At 38.4% G+C, this 12980-nt stretch overlaps 1 protein-coding gene across 2 annotated transcripts in view; it reads right to left on the reverse strand.

The window, feature by feature from the left end:
- The window catches only part of SCML2 (Scm polycomb group protein like 2), a 92409-nt gene that overhangs the window by 18804 nt on the left and 60625 nt on the right, over positions 1–12980 (reverse strand). The window lies entirely within an intron of this gene.

Consider the following 12980-nt stretch of genomic DNA (forward strand, 5'->3'; position numbering starts at 1 on the left):
TTTTTTAATGAGGAACCAGTAACTTCACACTTAGCATAGTGAAAATTTCTAGCAATTTACCTTTTGTCTGCTTCTCACATGTTTAGTCCTTAGCACAGAAAACAGTTTTTCCTTCAGAAAATACTAATTGTGCCATATGCAGGAATCATTTTGACCATTAATATAGGAAAACATAGCAAAGCAGATACTGACGGCTCCTGCTTCATTTTTCAGAGGCCAGTGAAATCCGCTGCACTTGATTTTTGTTTTTTTTTTTAAATATTTTCAAGTTGTGCTTTTTTAAGAATTTTTTTTTTAAGATTGGCACCTGAGCTAACAGCTGTTGCCAATCTTCTTTTTTTTCTTCTTCTTCTCCCCAAAGCCCCGCCCCCCAGTACATACTTGTATATTCTAGCTGTAAGTCCTTCTGGTCATGCTATGTGGGACACTGCCTCAGCATGGCCTGATGAGCTGTGCCACGTGCGCGCCCAGGATCCGAACCAGAGAAACCCTTGGCGCTGAAGTGGAGCCTGCAAACTTAACCACTTGGCCACAGGGCCGGCCTCCCTATGCTGCACTTGATCTTTAACGGCTAAAGCATATTAAGTTCCTATATGTATGTCTAATAATAAAGGTTCATATACTACAATATAGACTCTACAATAATGTTGTCATGGAAGGACCACTATCACGCCTAAGTGATTTGTATTTACTAGTTACTTGGTAGCCCAATCTAGACAGTATTAATATTTCAAATGAAGGTTTACCTGTCACAGTTAAGTAAAAAAAGAGAGATTTTTAGTATTAATCCCTTAATAGTTTTATTATTATAAAATAGTGAAATTCGCACAGTAAGAAGTACTAATGTCAAACAAAAAGTCCTTACAGGAAGAGCTGTATAAGGAAAACATTTATACATCTATGCAAAAATCAGCTTTTACTTTGAGGACTTCATTTTACAACTTGAAACCAATCTACTGCTTCACTCCCCCTATACTCAAAGACTAGGTAGAAATCTGACCTTTGATGGAAAATACCACATCTTCCCCGAAGCCTTTTCATCTACCTTCTATCACTTACCAACCCAAGAGGAGGGAACAGCCTTCTCTCAGCTGCCAGGGCAAATGGAAGACCACTGAATTGCCACCATCACTTTCCCCCCTTATTTATAATAATTCACCTACTTACACCAGTCTCTTCCTATCTCTTTATCATCATCTATCTCATACTCCACACTCACTTCCACTTTCTTCAATAACTCCAGTAACCTAATTCACATTATTTCTTCTTACACAGTCTCCCTGTCATCATCTTCAGAAATTTAACTATCATACTTCTGATGCTTCATCATCCTGACCTCATCTTCAGCTCCTCTCTAAAATAGTTATACTTAGCAATTTCTGAAATTCTTCTATCTCCAAGATAACCAACTGTGCCCCCTTTCTCTATCTCCACTTCCTTGCTTCATACCAACTAACTATGCTTTTCATTCTTATTATGAGATCTATCCACAAGCCTTCTCCATTTTCATCCAATTTATTAGCCTTCTTCTGGCTTTACTCCTATCAACCTGCACCCAACTGTCCACCTTCAACACTTCTCTAACTAGTATCCCTTACTATATCACCTCTTGATCTTTGATCATGTCCAGCATATAAGCTCCCACCTGTGAGTACACTATCATTTGCTTTCTCTGGTCCTGAGCCATAGAACAAGGGTCAGCAATTTTTTTCTGTAAGGGGCCAGAGAAGAAAAATTTTAAGCTTTGAAGGCCACACATGGTCTCTGTCACACATTCGTCTTTGTGTTTTTTAAAACTCTTTATGAATATGAAAACCATTCTTAGCTCCCAGGCTACATGGGCTGGATGTGGCCCTCAGGTTGTAGTTTGCCAACTCCTGCTATAGAACATTACGCTATTTTTTTTTAACTTTTTAAATTTTTTTAAAGATTTTATTTATTTGTTTTTCCTTTTTCTCCCCAAAGCCCCCCCGGTACATAGTTGTGTATTTTTAGTTGTGGGTCCGTCTAGTTGTGGCATGTGGGATGCCGCCTCAGCACAGCTTGATGAGCGGTGCCATGTCTGCGCCCAGGATTCGAACTGGTGAAACCCTGGGCGGCCACAGCGGAGCACGCGAACTTAACCACCCGGCCACGGAGTTGGCCCCCTAGGCTATTACTGATCGCTATAAAATCTACACTAACCTCAACTGGGGTGTCATTACTGCAACTCACTGATTTCCAAAGTATGCCTCCATGGCAGAACATTTTCCCCTGCTTAAGTTCCCATCTCCCTCTCACTCTATTCATTCAGCAAATGACCCTACCTTCTATGTTATAAGAAGATTAAAGGCTATCTTTTGGGAGTGACCATAACCATCCCATTTCTCCATCTTAAAATACTTTTATTTTCATTCATTCTCATCTCTTCCTTTTGTAACAAATGAACTTTTCTCTCTACTCTTCTAAGTCTAATCCTCTTTTACTTATGTCCTAATAACTATCTTTTTTGGTTCTTCTGGGACATTACAGTTTCAGTGATCTCCTCTCTCTTCATGGTACTTAATCACTTGATCCGCAGCTCCTTGGTCTCTCTTACAAGCCTCAAATAGCCCTCATTTTGAAGTTACCTCCCCTAGTTTCTGGCATACTTTCAAACCCTTGCATTAATCCTTCTACTCACTACCAAAATACCAAGAATCACCATCTATACTTGATTCTTCAATTTCTTTATTCCATGTTTCCTTAGCCCCCTGTAATAAGCTTTTCTTCTCCCAAACATATTTTAACGAAATTCTTTCTTAGGTCACTAATCAGCTCTTCCTTGTTACTAAATCCAAATAAATCCCCATTCTGTTGACAAATCTGTTTATCTCCACAGGTCTGGTCCCCACCTCTGAATACATGGCATGAAGAAAAGGAAATAGATTGGGCTCTGGACCTAAGTTTAAATTCTTGTGCCAGATTGCTTTAAAACAAAACCTAGGAGTCATAGAAGGTCCTCAAAAAAATATTTACTAAATGAATGAAAAATTTTTTCAATCTGTAAGCCAATGTTATACCTCCAAAATGAGTATATTCTATACACAATAATTAACTTATAACAAATAAAATAGTAACTTCTCAGAACATGGCAAATGTAATAAAATCAGTATCTAATCTAAGAACTTTGGCATTTGAAAATTTCACACTTGAAATTAATAAATCCTGGGAAACAAGTATTTGAGTTATAGCTTCAAATATTCCCCTGAAATATTCTATTACAATAAAAACTCTTTGATGCATGGTATACACATATGTATAAGCAAAGTAAGAAAAATGCATTATAAAAAATTTTACATATAAAAACATTTTTTCACTTTAGAAAGCAAGCTTTTTTTATTTTTTAAATTTCTTTTCAAGTAATTTCATTGGGATTATAATGGTTTATAGCATTGTGTAATTTTGGGTGTACATTATTGTTTATCAATTTCTGAATACACTTCATCATGAAAGCAAGCTTTTCAAAGGCAAAGACTCAGTTTTGTTTACTTCCATATCCCCAGCTCCTAGAACAAAATGCTTTTTAAACTAATTTAACTAAAGAGGAAAGAGTAATCATTCAAATATATTAGACATCAAAATTAAACTATATACATTATATATTTGTTGCTAGTTCTGTCGAGTCAATTCCAATTCTTAGTGACACTGTGCACAGCAGAGCAGAACCCTGTCCAGTCTTTTTGCGCCATCCTCTCACCTTCCAGCACTCTACGAGACAATGCTCCACCGCTCTTAATAGGGTTTTCATGGCCAATTTTTTCAAAAGTGTGTAGCTAGGTCCTTCTTCCTAGTGTGTCTTAGTCTGGAGGCCCCACTGAAACCTGTCCCCCATGCATGACCCTGCTGGTATTTGAAATACTAGTGGCATAGCTTTCAGCATCACAGCAACATGCAGCCACCACTGTTTGACAACCAACAGATGGGTAGTGTGGTTCCCTGACCAGGAAACAAACCCAGACCTCAGCAGTGAGAGCACCTAATCTCAGCCATTAGACCACCAAGGCTGGCTTACATTATACATTACATGTATTTATTATCTCTCCTCCAAAGAACAATCATATAACATATATACACCATATATGCTGAAATTCTATTCAGTATTAATTAAACTATTTCAAATAGAAAATAGATTTGTTTAAATGATAAGGTTAAAACTATATATTAGCATTATAACCATGTGTTCACAGTGGTCACAAAGTGAGTAAAAATCTTTTTGAAGAAAGCACACTTTGAAATATATAGAAGGATATGCTAATCATCTTCAACAAAATTTTTACGTGAATACCTAACACAAAACTTATCTGGTTCTTCAGCTTATCTTCAGATAGAACTGACAACATTCAGACAAGAAAAATGTCCAGGTGATGAGAAATTACTGAATTGTGGAAATGCAAAAGAAATTAATGGGAAACAATCAGAAGGCAGGAAATAAAATCAAGAGGAGGCCTGGAAACCTGGAACAGGAGGAATTGAAGAAAGAAAGAAGATAGATGCCAATAGTTACTGTCTACCCATTAGACACTGGGCACTTCAATATCCATTATCACATGTAATCCCCCAAGTGTCCTATGAGGTAGGTATTGTTTCCCCACTTCATACATGAGGAAATTTAGGCTCTGTGAGGTTAAGTAACTGAGCCAAAATTACCCATTTGGCTAAGTGAGTTTTACCTCCTAAGTGTATACTTTTTGTAATATGCCACCTTGCTTTCTCTCCTCTAACAAAAAAGGCTATTAAATTCATTCCCCTGAGTCAAAGTGCATGTGTTTTATTTATTTATTTATTTATTAAAAAGGCCCAAAAGACAATCTTGTGAATTCCTAGATGATATTTCACCAGATAGTCAATGGGTGCTCTCTGACAGAGGAGCCTTGGGTTTTTTAAAAACTAGATGTGGAGGCATAGTTATAAGGATAAAACATTGACAAGTATAGACAAAAACACTCTGGTAAAACTTTCCATGCCTGGGGATTTAATCTTATTTAATATTTTCAAATAGTACTTCTTAAAAATACTTTCTTGTTGACACATGAAGATGCTTTATTATTGAAAGATAGTGCTTGCCTTCTCTGAACTGTGAAGGCAGTTCAGCACACACAATTACCAGGGAAAAGGAAATACACTTAGAAATGAACAGCAACTCCCTATTTCCAGTTATTGTCACACATGTGCTGGTTTAGCTTACACATGGCTGATTTAAACGGGGACTAAAATGGATAAGATATACAAATTAATACATATTTTGCTTTTGATCTAAAAAGACTTAATAGAGATATGGTTGCTTACTGTTCTCCAGATTTTCCATCCATTATTTACTTAATACCGAGTGTGCCCTTTTTACGAGTCTAGGCAATTTAGGAAATCCAGAAGAAATAAATATGGTCCCAGTCATATAGTTCCTATTTCATGTGAGTATTTGTGTATACATAAAATTCCTACCTCCTTAAGTAGATAGATCGATGTTTTCCTTCTCCTCAAATAGACAATGCTATATATGTAACCATATGATAACAAGGGCAGAAATTAATATAAAAATAGATGTTCTGGAGATGACGTCACCAAGACGGCGGAGAGAGTAGTCTTCTTTGTCTCTCCCCGTTCGAATCTACAACTAATTGGACATTCATCGGTTAACAAAGTATATCCATGTAGCATCTCAGGATGCCTGAGAGACCTATGCTGCTATACATCAGAAGGCAGACGGAATTCCGTCTGGGAGGAGGTGGAGATAGGTGAAAACTCTCCGACCCCTGACCCACGAACACTCTAGTACCTGCAAGCAGCTTTCTTCCAGCAGACTCCCCCATAGCGTCTCCAGGCACCAAGGGAAGGAGTGTGTGCACAGCGGAGGAGCGACGGTGGAAACAGGTGACTACAGCCCTACCTAAACCACCCATGATTACGTCTAAGCCCAGGGGGAAACTCCAGGGTCCTGCACCGGCAGCAGGGAAAGCCTCTACTCGCCATTAGTGGAGTGGCCCCACCCAGCATTCAGAACGCCGGGAGGCTCCGGAAGAGGAGAATCCCAGGCAGGGCAGCAGCCAGCCAGCCGCCACCCAACTCACGGACTCTGGCTGTCCCCCAGACAGGGCAAGGGGCTCCCGGAGATCCTGGGGAAGAGGACTGCGGCTGGGTGGAGTTCCAGCGGCCCAGCTCTGTGGCCCAGGGGGAAACTCTACAGTCTCAGAGCAGCCTCAGCGAAAGCCTCTGCACAGCACTAGTGGAAAGGCCCCACCCGGCAATCACAAGGCTGGAAGGCCCTGAGGCAAAAGTAGCATAGCTACGTGAGCTAACAACAGACTGCAGAAGATACCCATAGCTCTGCTGTGACCTATAGTGGACAAGTGAGATTTTGTGGGCTCCGACAGTGACAGAGCTGCAAATATAGGTAATCCTGCTCCAGGCTGCTGGGAAAGCCCATATCATCGCTGCAGACCCTAAGGAGGGAGCACGTCTAGGTGGTCTGCAACAGTAGGCACCAGCAGCCTGAAGCCCCGTTGCGACTGCCCCCACAGCTGACGAGGGACCCCACAAGACCACTATGACGAGGAGAGGCCCAGGTCCAGTTAGCAACAGCTGACAGGGTTCCTGGTTGGCGCAGTCTAAACAGCTTCTCCCCGCCCCCACACCAGTAGAAACAAGTGGAAGCAGTAACTAAACTATATCTCTATGCGGAGGCACAAATCTACGCCATCAAGCAGTATGAAAAAATATATTAAATCTCCAGAACAGAAGGAAAATGACAAATACCCAGAAAACAATCCCAAAGACAATGGAATCTATAACCTAAATGGCGATGACTTCAAAACAGCCATTATTAAAAAACTCAAACGAGTTAAAAGAGAATACAGATACACAACTCAACGAGTTCAGGAGGTACGTCACAAAAGAGCTTGATACTATAAACAAGAATCAATCAGAAATACTGGAAATGAAGAATACAATGGAGGAGATTAAGAAAAATCTGGACTCTCTGAACAGTAGGGTCGATAATATGGAGGACAGAATTAGCAATTTGGAGGACAGGAATATATGAATGCCGCAGGCAGAGGAGGAAAGAGAACTAAGACTAAAAAGACATGAAGAAACTCTCCGAGAATTATCCGACTCAATTAGGAGATGCAACATAAGGATTATAGGCATACCAGAGGGAGAAGAGGAGAAGGGGGCAGAAAGCCTGTTCAAAGAAATAATGCCTGAGAACTTTCCAAACCTGGGGAGAGAGATGGAACTTCATGTGACAGAAGCCAATAATCTCCAAACTTTATCAATGTAAGAAGACCAACCCCAAGGCATATAGTAGTGAAGCTAGCAAAAGTCAACAACAAAGAGAAAATACTAAGGGCAGCCAGGCAGAAGAAAATAACCTACAAAGGAACCCCCATAAGGCTATCAGCAGATTTCTCAGCAGATACCTTACAGGCTAGAAGAGAGTGGAATGATATATTCAAAACTCTGAAAGACAAAAACCTGCAGCCAAGAATACTCTACCCAGCGAAAATATCCTTCAAATATGATGTAGAAATAAAAACTTTCCCAGATAAACAAAAGTTAAGGGAGTTCATTGTCACAAGACCTCCTCTTCAAGAAATGCTCAGGAAAACCCTCATACTTGAAAAATCAAAAAAACGAAAGGGGTTACAAAACCAAGAGCAAAGGAGATAAGTAGAAGGACAATAACAGAAAGTAGAAGCTCTCCATCAGAACAGGTTAGCAAAAGTTAAATAAAACATTAAAGATAAAAGGAAGGGAAACACCAAGAATAAACATAATCCTATCATTTTAACCACAACGTCACAACACAAGAAAGAAGAGATAAAAAAAATCTGACAATAACAACCTAGAAGGGGAAGAGAAAAGGGATAGAACGTTTTAATTCAAGGAAATAAGAGGCTTTCAGAAAATGGACCATCTCATCTATGAGATGTTTTATACAAACCACCTGGTAACCGCTAAACAAATAACAAGAATAAAGACACACATTACAAATAAGAAGAAAGCCAATACAGAAATTTACCTATTTGAATTAGGAATCCAAAAACCATGGGATGAGAAACAAAGGAAATGCAAAAGAACCAGAGGACAAGTGATAAAATGGCAGCAGTAGGGCCACAGGTATCAATAATCACTCTAAATGTAAATGGATTGAACTCTCCAATCAAAAGACACAGAGTAGCAGGATGGGTCAAAGAACAAGATCCAACAATATGCTGCCTCCAGGAAACACAGCTCAGGCCCAAAGACAAATACAGACTCAGAGTAAAGGGATGGAAGACAATACTCGAAGGTAATAATGAACAAAAGAAAGCAGGTGTTGCCATACTTATATCAGACAAAGTAGACTTCAAAGCAAAACAGATAAAGAAAGACAAAGAGGGGCAGTATATAATGATAAAAGGAACACTCCACCAAGATGACATAACACTTATAAATATATATGCACCCAACACAGGAGCACCAAAATTTGTAAAGAAACTTTTAACAAAGCTAAAACAAGAGATCAACAACAATACAATAATAGTAGGGGACCTCAACACCCCATTAACACCAATGGATAGATCATCCAGACACAAAATCAACAAAGAAATTATAGAATTAAATGAAAAATTAGACCAGATGAACTTAATAGATATATATAGAACACTTCATCCAAAAACAGCAGGTTACACATTCTTCTCAAGCACGCATGGAACATTCTCAAGGATAGACCATACCTTGGGAAACAAAGCAAGCATCAATAAGTTCAAGAGGGTTGAAATAATATTGAGCATCTTTTCGGATCATAATGCTATGAAACTAGAAATCAACTACAAGAATAAAGCTGGTAAAGGGGCAAAAATGTGGAGACTAAACAACATGCTACTGAACAAACAATGGATTATTGAAGAAATTAAAGAAGAAATCAAATATTATCTGGAGACAAATGAAAATGAAAACACGCCATACCAACTCATTTGGGATGCAGCAAAAGCAGTCCTAAGAGGGAAATTCATTGCAATACAGGCTCACCTCAATAAATAAGAACAATCTCACATAAGCAACCTCAAACAACACCTAATAGAATTAGAAAAGGAAGAACAAACAAAGCCCAAAGTCAGTAGAAGGAGGGAAATAATAAAAATTAGAGCAGAAATAAACGATATTGAAACAAAAGACAGTAGAAAGGATCAATAAAACAAAGAGTTGGTTCTTTGAAAAAATTAACAAAATCGACAAACCCTTAGCCAGACTCACTAAGAAAAAAGAGAAGTCTCAAATAAATAAAATTAAAAATGAGAGAGGAGAAATCACAACGGATACCAAAGAAATACATGGGATCATAAGAGAATACTATGAAAAACTATATGCCAACAAATTGAACAACCTAGAAGAAATGGATAAATTCCTAGACTCTTACAACCTACCCGAACTGAATCAGGAAGAAATAGAGAATCTGAATAGACCAATCACAACTAAAGAAATAGAAACAGTAATCAAAAACCTCCCCAAAAATAAGAGTCCAGGACCAGATGGCTTCTCTGGAGAATTCTACTAAACATTCAAAGAAGATTTAATACCTATCCTTCCCAAACTATTCCAGAAAATTGAGGAAGATGGAGCACTCCCTAACACATTCTATGAAGCCAACATCACTCTGATCCCCAAACCTGACAAGGACAACACAAAGAAGGAAAACTACAGGCCAATATGACTGATGAACATAGATACAAAAATCCTCAACAAAATTCTGGCAAACCGAATACAGCAATACATCAAAAAGATTATACACCATGATCAAGTGGGATTTATACCAGGGACACAGGGATGGTTCAACATCAGCAAGTCAATCAATGTGATATACTACATTAACAAAATGAGAAACAAAAACCACATGATCATCTCAATAGATGCAGAGAAAGCCTTCGACAAGATCCAACATCCATTTATGATAAAAACCCTCAATAAAATGGGTATAGAAGGAAAGTACCTCAACATAATAAAGGCCATATATGACAAACCCACAGCCAACATCATACTCAACGGACAAAAACTGAAAGCCATCCCTCTCAGAACAGGAACAAGACAAGGGTGCCCACTTTCACCACTCCTATTCAACACAGTACTGGAGGTGTTGGCCAGAGCAATTTGGCAGGAAAAAGAAATAAAAGGAATCCAAATAGGCAATGAAGAAGTAAAAGTCTCGCTGTTTGCAGATGACATGATCTTATATATAGAAAACCCCAAGAATCCATAGGAAAACTATTAGAAACAATCAACAGCTACAGCAAAGTTGCAGGGTATAAAATCAACATACATAAATCAGTAGCACTTCTATACGCTAACAATGAACTAATAGAAAAAGAACTCAAAAACTCAATCCCATTCACGATCACAACAAAAAGAATAAAATACCTTGGGGTAAATTTAACCAAGGAAGTGAAAGATCTATACAACGAAAACTACAAGACGTTCTTGAAAGAAATTAATGACGACATAAAGAGATGGAAAGACATTCCATGCACATGGATTGGAATAAACATAGTTAAAATGTCCATACTACCTAAAGCAATCTACAGATTCAACACTATCCCAATCAGAATTCCAATGTCATTCTTTACAGAAATTGAACAAAGAATCCTAAAATTCATATGGGGCAACAAAAGACCCTGAACTGCTAAAGCAATCCTGAGAAAGAAGAACAAAGCAGGAGGCATCACAATCCCTGACTTCAAAACACACTACAAAGCTACAGAAATCAAAACAGCATGGTACTGGTACAAAAACAGGTGCACAGATCAATGGAACAGAATAGAAAGCCCAGAAATAAAACCACATATCTATTGACAGCTAATCTTCGACAAAGGAGCCGAGGGCCTACAATGGAGAAAAGAAAGTCTCTTCAACAAATGGTTCTGGGAAAACTGGACAGCCACATGTAAAAGAATGAAAATTGACCATTCTTTTTCACCATTCACCAAAATAAACTCAAAATGGATCAAAGACCTAAAGATTACGCCTGAAACAATAAGTCTTCTAGAAGAGAATATAGGCAGTACACTCTTTGACATCAGTTTCAAAAGAATCTTTTCGGACACCATAACTCCTCAGACGAGGGAAACAATAGAAAGAATAAACAAATGGGACTTCATCAGACTAAAGAGCTTCTTCAAGGCAAGGGAAAACAGGATTGAAATAAAAAAACAGCCCACTAATTGGGAAAAAATATTTACAAGTTACTTATCTGACAAGGGGTTAATCTCCATAATATATAAAGAACTCACACAGCTCAACAACAAAAAATCAAACAACCCGATCAAAAGATGGGCAGGGGACATGAACAGACATTTCTCCAAAGAAGATATAAGGATGGCTAATAGACACATGAAAAGATGCTCATCATCACTAATCATCAGGGAAATGCAAATCAAAACTACACTAAGATATCACCTTACACCTGTTAGAATGGCAAAAATATCCAAAATCAAGAGTGACAAATGTTGGAGAGGTTGTTGAGAAAAGGGAACCCTCATACACTGTTGGTGGGAATGCAAACTGGTGCAGCCACTATGGAAAACAGGATGGAGATTTCTCAAAAAGTTAAAAATAGAAACACCTTATGACCCAGCCATCCCACTACTGGGTATCTATCCTAAGAACCTGAAATCATCAATTCCAAGAGTCCTGTGCACCCCTATGTTCATCGCAGCATTTTTTACAATAGCCAAGACGTGGAACCAACCTAAGTGCCCGGCAAGTGATGACTGGATAAAGAAGATATGGTGTATATATATATATATATATATATATACAATGGAATACTACTCAGCCATAAAAAGGACAAAATCATCCCATTCACAACAACATGGATGGACCTTGAGGGTATTATGTTAAGTGAAATAAGCCAGACAGACAAAGACGTACTCTGTAAGATTCCACTCATAGGTGGAAGTTAACATATAGACATGGAGAACTGATCGGTGGTTTCAGGGGAAATGGGGGTGGGGTGGGGGGGTAGGGCACAAAGGGTGAAGTGGTATACCCACAACATGACTAATAATAATGTACAACTGAAATTTCACAACAAGGTTGTAAACTATCATAATCTTAATTAACAAAAAAATAAATAAACAGACGCTCTGAATTTGAGGCTAGAAATAATGAAATCAAAATTTGAATAGCCAAAAGCAAAAAAGCAAGATACACTTTGGAGAAACCAAAACTGAGTAAAACATTTTACTGTGGAACCTTTTTCAGATTTAGAAATTCTTTGCAAGTCATCTTCCTTGTTCTTAAAACTGCATGTAAAGTGGAACTATCATTTATACTAAGGAGCTTTGATACTGATAACTATAAAACTAAAGAAACAATATAAACCTCAATTTTGAAAGACATGGAGATATTGATACAGATGGTAATTTTGAAAAATATGGTGATATTGATAAGAGATGGTTACACCTAAACTATGCAACCTTGAGGCCTAGTATATACAGAAATTCAGTCACAGTGCCCAATGCCTCTACCTGCAACTTTGCTCCCTGTCCCATAGAGCCCACATTGCCACAAACTGATTGGTCATGGGCTGCAACAAAAGCAAAGGGAGGTAGAGCCACGTGTAAACCCCCCGAGCTTACTTCCTTCACTCCTGCTGCCATCCCATGCCATAGCATTGGCTTCCTTGACTGGTGTCTTCAGATACTGCTCCATTTGTTCTCTCTCCTCCTCATAGCTGTTATCAGAGGAGCCACCCATCCCATCCCAGAAGCCCAACCTTGCTTCAAGAATTAAATGTTCATAACAGCAAGAGTCTGCTTTTTCTCTGAAACAAGACTTTTTGAATACCCAAGGACTGTTACTGTCACATGAGTGACATTACCTTTCCATAAGCATACTGAAAGTCTTTTAAACACATGTTTATTTCCTTATTTTCAGCAATAAAAAAATCCTTTTAAAACAACTTCAAATAAGCTAAGAAAAATTCT

The sequence above is a fragment of the Equus przewalskii genome, chromosome X (genome assembly GCF_037783145.1).
Source record: "Equus przewalskii isolate Varuska chromosome X, EquPr2, whole genome shotgun sequence".
NCBI lineage: Eukaryota > Metazoa > Chordata > Mammalia > Perissodactyla > Equidae > Equus > Equus przewalskii.